The sequence below is a fragment of the Parasteatoda tepidariorum genome, chromosome 3 (assembly GCF_043381705.1).
Source record: "Parasteatoda tepidariorum isolate YZ-2023 chromosome 3, CAS_Ptep_4.0, whole genome shotgun sequence".
NCBI lineage: Eukaryota > Metazoa > Arthropoda > Arachnida > Araneae > Theridiidae > Parasteatoda > Parasteatoda tepidariorum.
In genome coordinates, this window is record NC_092206.1 from 19,594,297 (window position 1) to 19,607,667 (window position 13,371).

A 13,371-nucleotide genomic window follows, 5' to 3' on the forward strand; every position below is an offset into this window, starting at 1 on the left:
TTTCTGATAGTTAAGATACTTTTGTTTTGAGACATGTAAACATCCTTTTGTTATTTAGAATATCTTTTTTCCTGTCTGAGTAAAATAAGAGAATTATCTCCTTTCAAGAATTGAAGGAAAAAACAGTGATTAAAATAGAAAAGAGGAAGAAATTAAAAGAGGTTAATTTCCCTTAGAGAGGATTAATTAGTTTGGTAAACAAACGTCTGGACGAAATTGTTTCTGAAAAATTTTTTTGAAAGACTAAACTAAAAAAATTTTAAGCGGAAGTAAAACTAATTTAAAATAAATTAAGTTTTAACTCTGTCTATAATTAAAAATTATTTAAGTATTTTCTTTTAATTTGGATAAACGTCGTTCATTTCAAGTAAAAAAATATACTAACATGTTACCAATGTTAATGAAAATTTAATTTAATTTCAACTTTGACTGTTAATTATACATGGAATAAATAAGATTAGTTTTGTTTCTTGGATATGACTTAGTAAGAAAGAGACTTTTTTTTAAAATTAAAACATTCAATAAATAATCGAGCATAAAATAGCAAAGTGATGATCTTGTTTTACCCAACCGCAGGAGCGCTACAACGAAAGTATGTGAAAACTTACAAGTTTAAATGGATGGTATTTATTTTCATCGAACTTTTATTTACATTATGTGTTATTGTCTGAAAGTTGCTTAAATAATTTTATGCGTAAATACTTTTGCCATGTTGCAAGAATGAATTTGAAATGCAATACACTGTTCTCCAAAAGTTAAGATGCAATCTGTTTTCTGAATCTAATTTGGTAGCCTACAAATGTAGAAAATAAAAAAAGAAATTAAAGAAAATGTGCACTAATTTTTTTTATTTACATATTGAAACTTAATCACAAACATGGTCCAAAACAAAATTTGATAAAAATAGTGCATCATATGTTACTATATATATAAAATACAATAGATAGTAATATATATTCATAACGCTTTAATCCTTTTCCTTGCAGTTTTCAATTTTCGACATTTCAAATGTGAGTAAAAATATATGCAAAAGTATTAATTTTGCAATTTTTAAAATTGCCTATGTGAAAAAATTGTTCTTATTATTTTTTTTAAATTCTCAGAAGGAAATGAAATTATTAATTAATGAAAATATTTTGTCTAAAAATATAATAATTTCCATTTACTGTGATGACGACATTTAAATATATAACATAATATTTAATAACCTTGTTAAATTTATGAACTCGAGAAAATTTTATAATGAAATGTTTCAAGCGCATAAAGGAAATTATTACTCAAAATATTCTGAATGTTTGCATAGGTCTATCGATATTTTACTTAATCCTATTTAATCCTATTAGTTTTACTATTCATCATTTTCTAATATTTGTCGTATGCGACTCATTCAATTCTTCATTCACTATGTTACTTTTTTTAAAAAAGGCTTATGAATTTAAACATTGGAGTATTTATTCAACATGATAAGCAAATTTAAAATCTTGCATGTATTTGAATTGAACGACGATATAAAAGATGCTGGTACCAGAAGACGTCTCATTTTATTATATTTTTTGAATTTTTTTAAATATTATTTATGCAAAAATATTTTGAGAACTAAGCATATAGTTAAATTGGACTGAATATGTAAGTAGGTTTTATCTGAAATCTAAGTAAATTCGAAAACATTTTAAATCACATTAAGAAATATGTTGAATAACTTTTAGATGACAAAATAAAATGAAAAAAAAAGTATTATATTGATGAAGATTCTCTTTCGAGCATTTATTTTATTTTTTTCTTTGCATTATATTTTTCATTCTTAACTAAATTTAATTCTCCCTCATTTTTTTTAATTTTATGGCACCTTTAATTTTTTTAAACTATGAATCCTGTTGCATTGGAACATTAAAAACTTTACGAGAGTATTTTTACACATTTCGTCCTTCTAACTTTTTTATTTTTTCACCAACTTTTTTACTTTAATTTTATTTTTCATTTATCTATTTATTTTTTTGAATTTTATAATTTGTTTACATTCTGAATATTTAATTGACTTCTTCTAGCCAAGAACGCTTGATTAATCTAAAAACTTTTAACCCTATATATAGTTAAATATCCAAATTAATAACTTACCAATGTATAGTATGCAAACATTTATAGTAATAATTTTATGCAAATAAATTGCAAATCAATGTTTTTATTATTTGAACATATAATTTCAAAATTAAGTTATGTAGACAGGAGGCTATTTCTCCAAAACTTTTTCTGCTATTTCTTTTTTATATAGGATAAGACGCGCTTATAAATCTTGTAGGTTGGAGCATTGTTTACGCCACTGGGTGTTTAATTTTTCAACTCGAAACTTTGAGATGTATGCTAACTTATGAATGCTACAGTGATGTATAAAAATTATCCTTAGAATATTTGAGGCTTATATGGATATAAAAATTTTTTATTGTAGGAATAATTTATTTTTCGCTATATTTAGGTAAAAAGAATATGAATTGTTTTAAAATATTGATAGAATCGCTGAAAACAGTTGATTGACAAAAATAGTACCGTAAATTGGTTACGGTTTGAAAGACTTTAAACTCAATCGTCTCAAAGAAAATTAAAAAGTTTTAACAAAAATTTTAAGAAGTTTTAAAAAAAGATTTTTAAAAAGTTTAAAAAGTTTTTTTATTGTAGGAACAATTTAATTTTCTTTATAATTATTCATATTCCCATATGAATTAGCCCTGCTTTAAAACATTTATGGAATCGTTGTAAATACTTGATTGAAAAAAGTAGTACCGTAAATTGGCCACGGTTTGAAAAACTTTAAAGTCAATCATCTCAACAAAAAAAAATTGTGTTGCATACTTTTTTCATCAACACGCCCTTCTATTTATTAAGTGCAAAAGAATAATAACAACAAAAACACAACTACAAATCAGTGCCACAGTATTCAAAGTGAGACAGGTTTTCCATTTTATGTACAGGGTGTTCTGTAATGATCACTTTTGATATGCTCTTAAGAAGCATAGTTAAATAAATGCCCATTAAGAAATCGTAATAATTTCAAACGAGAAAAAAAATTTCTCAACTTCTGAAGAATCAATGTTCAGGAAGGCGAGATTAAAAACACCAAAACTAGTTTGACTGCTGTATGATTCTAATTCTTAGGTAGGATTATTAGGGGTTTAATAATTGTCTTTTACCTCCTTTTAGTTTCTTCCAGCTAGCATTCAGGTTTTGAAGCTTTAAATCTTGGTTTTTTATCCTAATAATTCCTCTGGTTTTGTTATAGGTCCTTTTTCACTAGCTCAAATATTACGCAAATATTAATTAAAATATTCTNATCTTATATATATATATATATATATATATATATATATTCAGTTTATAACCACAATTAATATTTATCAATATTTAATTATTTTACTGTGAAATAAAAACAAACCATACGAAATAAGAGAAAATATGTTTTGTGAAAAATAGGTATAATTATTTAAATTAGTATCAACTAAATTAGCAAAGTATGCAGTTTCTAGTTTTATCTACCATTTCTACTTTTTCTAGCAATAAATTTATTAGTCTAACAATAAATCCTTCCATTATTTATTTAATTATGCATCGCAAAATTATTATTCATTTCATCTCTGGTTACTATTAATAATATTGTTTATTTAATTTATTACTATTGTAACGAATCAAGATATTGAACAAACAGTTTTTCTTATATAAAAACACATTTATTCGACGCAACCACTCAGTAACAAAACAACACAAATTCAAATACCCGTAAAGGTTTCGTATAAACTTTTCAAAAATAAATTCAAATACTCGGTATGAACCTTGAACAAAAACAAAAATTATTCTTAGCAAAAATCTAACTAATCCACTAATTTCAAAAATTGTCTCGTTTACTTACTTTTCTTAATCTCGCTTTATATTTTCGTAATTCATGGTTGTGTCAGCTATATATTTTTAGATATTTTAAGACTCCATTCTATTATTGTTTACCTGATTTATTACTATTTATCTATTACAATAATTAATTATTATTTATGTATTCAATTTATTCGCTATTCAATGTATTTGGCATCATATTATTTAGTAGAAGCAGTGTTAAGTAAAAAAACTCCTAACGAAAATCGAATCTCTGATTTTTATGGATTACATTGTATTTTTTTAATGAAATATATTTAAATACAGCCAATTATGTATTTTAGCCGTTGCTGCAATAACAAATAATACATATCAGAAATAACATAATAAAAACAAAAACATTCCCCTCCTCAAGCAGTTAATTTTATTATCGGCTTCCTTTGTAAGCGAACAAACATAAACACAAAATTCTGAAACAAAACGCATTTTATTGCAAACCTTATGTAGTTAATTCTCGCAAAGAATAAATAAATTAACCTCAAAATAGAACTTTGTGTTGTCGTTTTTACGTCAATAGCATAGTATGGGGGTATAATTTAGTTATGACATTGATGAAAAAAGAGAAATTACCTCCCATTACAAAAAGCTAAGTAAATAACTAAGTATGGTCCCGATAATTAAAAATATCAAATTAAATTAAGAAATAATTTTTAATTAATTCCAACTTTTAGTAGGATTTCCTCAAAAACATTTAAACCCCTTTTTTTTACATAACTGCGTCATAAATTCTGATCAAATTCTTATTTGAAATAATGTAATTTTCTTATTGCATCGCTGTTTTAATTATTTAAAACTTAATTTATTTTATAGTTTTTTTTTGTTTAATGATATTCAAAGCTTTTTAACAACATTTTCCATTTTTTCTTTTATTCTCCTAAATTTTGTTACTTTATGTTTTTTCCATGACGTAAAATAGAGAATAAAAAAATCGCTTTTGAAAAAAATATTAATTTCCACTAAATATATAAAAGCTGGTTTAGAATAGGTTTTCAACAATGCAAATTTCAGTTTATTGATTTATACTTAATGTGAATCCCCTAAGGTATTTATTTTAACTAGAAGGTTCCGCCCCCCCCCCCNCCCCCCCCCGCAACCGTTAGCGCCTCTATAAAACCCTGAGGTTGATTCTCATTAATCTTTGTTTTGGTTTTTTTTAAAAGTCGATAAAAAGAAGATTTCGTTTATAAAATACATAATTATTACAATTTTACGTAAAGAAAAAATTCTTATTACTATATTAAATGTAGTGAACTGAAAGGGATACCTGGATTTTAAAATTTTCGGCGGTACTTGAAAAAAGTTAAATTTATAAATACAAAATGGGTGATACAATAATAAATAATAAATGAGAAGTAGTTTTCTTGCTAACAATATATAACGTTAACCTTACATCATAAAGCAGTTCGCATTGGAAACAGAGTTTCCATTGCTCCTCAACCTTAGTATTTTTAAAAGTTTCGGTACGCCACAGATTCCGACCATATGAAGTAAAATATCCTAGTGATTGGTGGATCTTGGGTTACAATGCCCTTGCCATCGGGTTAACCGCTGAAAATTTTTGTTCTTTTACTCCCCATGTCAAAGGCAAATAAAAGTTAGTTGCAGCAAGAATTCCTTTGAAGAAAACTCATTCACTTTAGGAGTTTCTTTTTGTCTTCTGAGTTGCGTTCAATATTTCCACACTACTGGTGAAAGGGGCAGCTGTTCAACACCATTTATAAAATGAAATATTTAACATGACAATAAAAATCTTAACCATCCTAAAAAATTCATGTCAATGAGAACTATTCCATCATAACAGTATTATTTCGATTAAGGCTCCTATACTATCAGAGCTGACCTATCAAGCAATATTGGAGCAAACAAATTCACAAGTTAACGTTGTGTTAGTATTGTGCTTATGTTAGCTCTTTGCTCCAAAAATAGATGATAAGTCAGCCTGTCTAATTCAGGGGCTCTAATTTCGATGAAAGACATAACAAATAATGCCTACGTCATCGTTTTCCCCCAAAAAAGATTTTTGTTTCGAAATTTCTTAAAAAATGGCATTAGCATTATTAAACAGGATACGTCACTTCTGGTTCTGAAACGTTAGCTCATTTTTGAAAAGGCCGAGATAAAAAATAAAGCATTAAAATAGCGTGAGGACTCATTGTTTGACTAGCATTTTTCATTAAAAATTCATGAAATCTTATAGCTCCATCTTTAACCTGACATGCATACAACTAAATTATAAAAAGACGAATATTGAGTAAGACTTTTTCGCAAAATTTAATTTTACTTTCCTACAGAAAATAAAACTTCTTCGTTTGTGAGAATAAACAAACTACATCGAAAAATACTTCCCCAAAGTCAACATCTCTAAGGCCGTTTTGTTTATTTTGCCAACCAGCAAACCGTGAACAAAGAGGAGCGAAATGTCTTCGTACTTCTTGAAAACTTCCATTGAAGTTTTCAAATGTAGTTATATAAATTGAGTTCTATTTTTAGCATCCAAGTAAACGTGTTTTGAAGAAATAATGGAAAAAAATAAAACTTTCAATTTAATCGAATGTTATTTTTCATCGAATGTTATTTGGATTTAAGTACACAACATTTTCAAAGATATAGGGGAATATATTTTTTTCTTTATCTATAACCAGTATCTTCTTTAACCTCTTTAAATCTGATATATTTCCAAAAAAAATAAATAGTAAGCTCGAAAATTTTTTAAAGTTGTAGCTAGAATTTAAAAAATGTACGGTACGCCAAAAAAAAGAGAAAAGAGCGAATAATCTAAATAACTTTTGATCTAATGATTGTATTTTCACGTACCAGGTCTCAATCTTTATGATTTGAGGTCCTAAACTTAAATGTGCAAATTTGTACATACGATATTTTAAACTACAAAATCATACATATGTACGTACTTTCTTTGATTAAAATTGCCTTTTTTTTCAATAGATTTGTATTCTTTAACCTTCAAATATGAAAATTAGCCGCAATCTGAAAAATGTGGTTTTAATAGTTCAGGCAGGTCAAATGTCAAAAGTGTGGGCGCTTTAATGTCCATTTTACATTTTTGTGTATTTTGCTTATCTTCGAAAATAATGAAGTGAATTAAATATTTTTCACACAGATAACTTGTTTATCTAACAATTACCCTTTACTGGCATGGAACACAAATGTTTACCGCTAGCCTGCAGTGATTAAAAAATATTATAATTGTTTAAAATTCAATGTGTAAAATTGCAAGTAGGAAATGGTTTTTTGAAGATTGAATAATCAATCTTTTATTACCCATCGGTAAAATTGGTCTTTGTTTGGATTTCATGCGCCCTCACTTTCAACTACAATAATCAAGAGCAATAGTAAACAGTGCGCATGCGTCGTCATTGCAGGCGTTGCTATGGCGACCGCTGCTGTTTGATAATTGTTTTCGATTTCTTTTTTTCACCTCAATTTTGTTATGCATTAAGTTGGTAAGTTTATTTTTCAGATATGGGACCAGAGAGATCCCATAAAATACTTCTTGAGTAGTGAATAAAAGAGAATTTCATCACTTGAACGATGTTTTTGTTTTTATTGTCTTAATTAAGAATCAGAAATTCTAACCTATAGTTCAAAAGGATCGTTTTCAATACTAATTCAGGTGAATATCATAAATAAAGAGGGTCTAAACTGATTGACACGGTCCCAAAAGTTAGAGTTGAACCAAGAAAAAAACGACGTCAAGGCCTAAACTTATCGAGACTGAAAAAGCCAAAGAACTTAGACGGGAATACCTTAAGCGTTATACACAAACGGAAAAACGAAAGGATTCCGTTCGCAAACGCAAGCATGAAGCCCATCCCTCACAAAAGTACCAAAGTGGTTGAGAAAATTGAACCCTGCCGAAGAGCGAATGGTAACTCTCCGAATCCCTTTCATGCAAATACGAGAAGTGGGTGTCGATTACCAGTTAGGGATAAAAGCATCCATTGTCAACGTACCCAATAACTTGCACAGGACTGTAGACTGTCTTCCACGTAATATAAATGATTAATTCACTATATTTTTGTAAAAATGAATGTAGAATTCATGTAAAATTGAAAAAGAAGCCTAGCTTTCAAATCATATTTCATATATGAACTTGTGAATCCGAAACGGGTGTAGGATGCAGCTTACAATCTCCATCAAACACCATTGTACCAATCTGAAATTTACACAGAATATGTCTGAGTTGCATTTAAATGTGTCTGCGAAATTGCGTACCGAGCAGTTCAAGATTAACAGTTAAAGATGTCCAAGATTAAAAAACAATACAGTTTCTTTTCCAAAAAAAATTAGGCAACAACCATTTTGTCAATGGGTAACCTGTGATCCCCTTGCGGCGATCACAATTTTCTTCATTTTGTAGTGAATCGTATCTTAATATTTTTTTGAAAATATTTTCTTTGCAAGTATATTCACTATATAAAAGTTTTTAAAGATCTATAATGTGGAACTCATAATGGTATGCAATTTCACTTTATAACTCTCTATCCTGATCTTAACTTAACTTGCACTCCGAATTTTGTTTCAATGAAAACACTGCGAAAAGTTTTACTTCACAAGAATTTTTATTTCACAAAATGGTTTACCATCTATGTATAAAGATTTAAAAAATAATACTCCCACCAAGACAAACCTAAGAGTCTTATAGTTTTAGAAATAGTTTTAACTTTCCAAAAACTTATTGTAACTTCTATAAAGCCTCTAATAATGTTTCTGTGGTGAATATGATAAAAAAGAAAGTTTAGTAGTCTGCGATGTTAGCAGTCTCGAGTTGTCTTAGTAGTTTTAGTAGTCTTGAAACATGTCTGAAGTACCGTAAGGTGTGAAGTTAAAAGATACTCTTTCTATTTGTTATTAGTGTGATGCTATTTTTCGATTTTTTTTAAAGAGTTTGAAATATTTCTGTTGCTTGTCGACGATTTGTTTCGAGTTTATGGTACTTAACCTTTTCCCACTTACTCCCGTCAAAACGACAGGGTGAAGTTTCGCCTTTTATTTCTCGTGCCCGTAATATTTCCGAGCTGGAGTGTTCCAACTATTAAAGAAAACTATTTCTTATGACCGATATCATGCTTTATTTCCTTATCTATATACCAGATGGTAGTGTCAGACTATTTGTCACGTGTTTGGAGTGTTAGTTTACTTTAAACTAGATATCAGCACCCATCAAACTTGTAAGTTAAAAATTAACCCAAAAAGTAAAACTGAATGTAGATGTTGTTACTTTTCTTCAATAAAAAATTTAAATTTTTATGACTGATTTCATCAAAATTATGCGACCATTAAGGGGTTAAACTATAGCTTGTTTATTTTCCTTCTGCGAAAGAGCTTCGAAAAAACCCCTTATTATCGAAAAACGTCCTAATAATATAAGACATAACTTTTAATGCATCAATCAAATATTAATATAAAGCAACTGACTTTTTTTTTAAATACTTTTTTTAATTCCAACAGATTTTCATTTAAAAATATATATATCTTTATAAAAGCTTTAAAAAAATTATAAAAACAAAATTTATGTGTATGAATTTTTTTCCTTGAATGATTTTTCAAGCATTGTAACTTCAGTTATAATTAAATTTTGAATAAAAGTAAAACGAATTTCTTAGTAAGGAAAATTCCGTCTGCACTTCTACTTTCTGTTATTACTTGAACATATATGTTTAATGTTACATATAATCACCAGCACTAATCAACAAAAAATACTAAAATATAAAACGCTAATAATACGTAATGAGTTTTTCGAAATACTTTTAAGATTTTATGTTTATACTTTTTCCTTGCTTTTCCATCTAAAAAGTAAAATTAACTGCAATTTTGTTAAAATCATAGATTTTAAGATCATAGATATAATATTTTTTTTAAAGTTTTTATACTTTGAATTAATCATTATGACTTAAGTTATGTAAAAAAATAAAAAAAAACAATTTAAAGTATGTATTTTTCCAAATAAGAACAATTTCAAACTCCACAAGAAATAAAATTAAAAACAGTACATTTTGCTCTCGAGAACAAATAAATTTTTTTAAAACTATTCTACTTACATAATTAAGATGATGATTTGACAATATTAAACCAGAGTTTGTGATTTATCTTGACAGTGTAGAATTCTTCTTTACCAGAATTAGAACTTTAAATGAAATCAATAGCTATAACTTATATTTGCAACGTTAATTTTAATGCAAATTGTGGAACAAATTTATTTTCAAAATTTAAAATGAGGTGACAGAACCGCTTGCATTTGAAAGAATGTGTTGCCATTTATAGATTATAATGTTAAAAAAAATAAATCATTTCGCACACAAATAAAATAAAGATTATAATTGAAATAGAAATATAATTTATAATGAAATATTTACATTGAGTTTATAATAATAACATGGGAGAAATAATTATATAAGTGCTAAATGCTTTAGAGAAAGTAAATGCCACCTAAGTTTTACTAGATGACTTCAAAAAATCGTATAGTGTTGTATGAAATCGTCTGCAATTAAATTTAATACTTATTGTATCATCAAATACAAAAATGTCGTTTAAAAATAATGAGTATGCGTTATGTTTTAAGTCAGATGAAAATAAATACTTTTCTACGTCCTCAAAATGAATTTAAACTTTTGCATTAATACTCATGTTTTTGGAATCATTTCCAAAATTTAAATTGCGTTATCGCAAAGCATTAATATTCGCGAACCTCGAGCTAAATGAATTTTTTAATTATCAAACGATTTTCTTAAACTTTAACAGCCTGGGTATTATAAATGTAGTTTGCGTTGCACATAAGATTCTCTCTAACACAATTTATAATTTTTGATGCTTAAACGAGAGCACTCCTGGCATTTTCTGAAGAAAAAAAATGCTCTTCTATAATTATACAGCTCGTATTAGGTAAAATAACATATCTTGGTTCGCATTTTTTAAACTAAATAATAAAATAAATAGAATAAGATATGTGATATTGGATTAAATTTATAATCACGCTTAAAATTAGAAAAGTTTAAAAAAAATTCAAAGATCCGAGACTTTGTTTTAAATTTTGTTGCAAAAATATTTTATTAATCCTTCAGTGTATTAAGAACTCAAAATAATCAAGGCAGTATCGAATTCAATTTATTAATCAAAACCAAATCGATGTTATAATTTTAGTAATTATCTCGTGCATTTTTCTGCTTTCTAATTATTCTTGCACTTTAACTATATACCAACTTAACTAGAAATTTAATGCCGTAACTATACAAAAATAGACATAAATTTATAATAACCAACAGAAAATTAGATATCTCTTCAAAACTCCTTGATCAAGTGTTTGTTTTTAATATTTCGTATCATTCTTTTATTTATAAAATATTTAGGTAGTGAGCCAATTTGTCTAACAATTCCATTTCTGGTAATTCTTATTTATGACGTCACGAAGTATTTCTCCCAAAAATCCCAAAAGACGAAGTTGCTGACGTCACAAGTACAAAGCGAAGGATATTGTTTATTTAAGAACTTTATAAAAGCAGTATATGAATTCTTCGCATCTTTATAATTTGATTTGTGATTTAAAATTTCAAGTCCGTCTTAGTTCTATTCTTAATGTATGCTTATGATATAATTAATTATAAAGACAGTTCTTAAAATTAATAATGATAAGCTTTGATAACTTTTATACTTTCTTGCAGCTTTAGGTCTTTTTATAATTTATTGTTTTTCGATCTTATGTATAACAAGCAATTTCAGTAAATCGAAAATGAAGTTTGCGATTTTATTTTCTACTAGCTGAAATTGAGAGGTTTTTTTGTAATTATAGAGATTTTATTCTTCTCAAAACAAAAGCTTACAAAAACTTCTGTGTAAACAGAATTTCATTCACATTTCAGAAACAATAATAATATTGAACCATAGCATTTTTGTCGTTGATGGAATATGTTTAGGGTCTTTCAACTAATTTAAAAATGGTTGACTTGCTGATTTCGTTGCCAATAATTTTCATCGTGTGATAGACCCAATAGATAAACATTAGTTTACATTGTTATCTTATTGATTATAATACATTTCTTTGTCATCCTAAAACTTGCAGTGAATAAAATTTAAATTTTAGAAGTTAAATATTTCTTTAAATTTTCTTTGCAATTGCATAATTTAAAAATTATTTCAGAAGAAAAATAGAATAGATGAAAACAAAAATTAAAAATTCCATCAAGATATTAAAAAAACATAGCAAGAATTTTAATGATACTCTTTTACTGCATGATGTAATATAAAATCGTTTGTCATTTCTCTTATATACAAAACTTTAATAACATTGCATTTTAAATAAAGTTTTAACATCTTTATTACAAGAGTATCAAACATTCTATTCTATTTGCGTTAATGAATTCAGCCTAGCATAGATTGTTTCGTGTTAAAATGATACTCAAGCACAGTTATTTAACAAATTAACTAAATATTAGAATGTTTATAAATCATCTATAAGTCTAACATTGACTAGTAATGTTCTTTTTCAATTCCTTTACATTTCGTCGTAATTTCAGAAATTCTGAGTGAACATTAAATATTGATTATTTGTATACTAGAAGATATAATCCGCTTTGAATTCGAATGCCTTTTCAGAGATACATTGATTATATAGTTAGCTGTCATATCTGGAAGATTACTCTAGTTAGTATAGCAAACTCAATTTAATCTTACAGGTGTGTCTACTTCTGAGTTAAGTGCTTTAAGAAAAAGTCATTTATCAAGTCAGGTCACGTTTATTTACTTAATGGAATTAGTGCGTTTTTCAAATACTTTATTTAAATTTAATTATTCATTTCGAATAATTAGTTTTATTTTTAACGTTTAAATTTTCAAACTAAAAGCCTATAAATTTTTAAATGGCTATGAAATGATAGAAAATATAAATACAAAAATCAATTTTAAGAAGCTCAATTTATCATAAACAGCCTCATTTGATTTTGAATTTGCATAATACTTTACCCATATAAGTAATTGTAGCTCAGCTCAGTAGTTTTGAACCAGTCACAGAAGACGAGGGAACTCATGGATCAAACATTGGGACAGGATTGCTATCGTGGAGAAACTTTTGAAACAAATTTGCGTTACAGGAAATGGAAAATGGCGGCCCGATGGAAAATATGCTCTAAAATATTATTTATCTACCATTGGAGATAATTTAGGTCAGCATTTGATCATTGATTTGGCCATGAACTGTAGACAAATTGACCATTCATTGACGGGATTCGAACCTGGACCGTATTCCAATTGATCCCAGATAACCTAGGTTCGAATCCTGACCACTCTATCTCTTGTGTCCTTCCGCCTTGATTATTAATCAAAATTGATACTTATAATTATTTAATTGTGCAAATTTTCTCCAACCCTTAATGAAGTCTCAAGTTAAACATTATTATCATCGTGTAATAATTTTGAAAAGTTAGTTATCACTACAATACTTCTCAACTC

The 13,371-nt window shown here is 27.2% G+C and overlaps 1 long non-coding RNA gene across 1 annotated transcript in view; it reads left to right on the plus strand.

Moving 5' to 3' along the window:
• LOC139425126 (uncharacterized) overlaps positions 1-13,371 on the plus strand; it is a 61,402-nt gene that overhangs the window by 36,473 nt on the left and 11,558 nt on the right. The gene's annotated exons all lie outside the window — the stretch shown is intronic.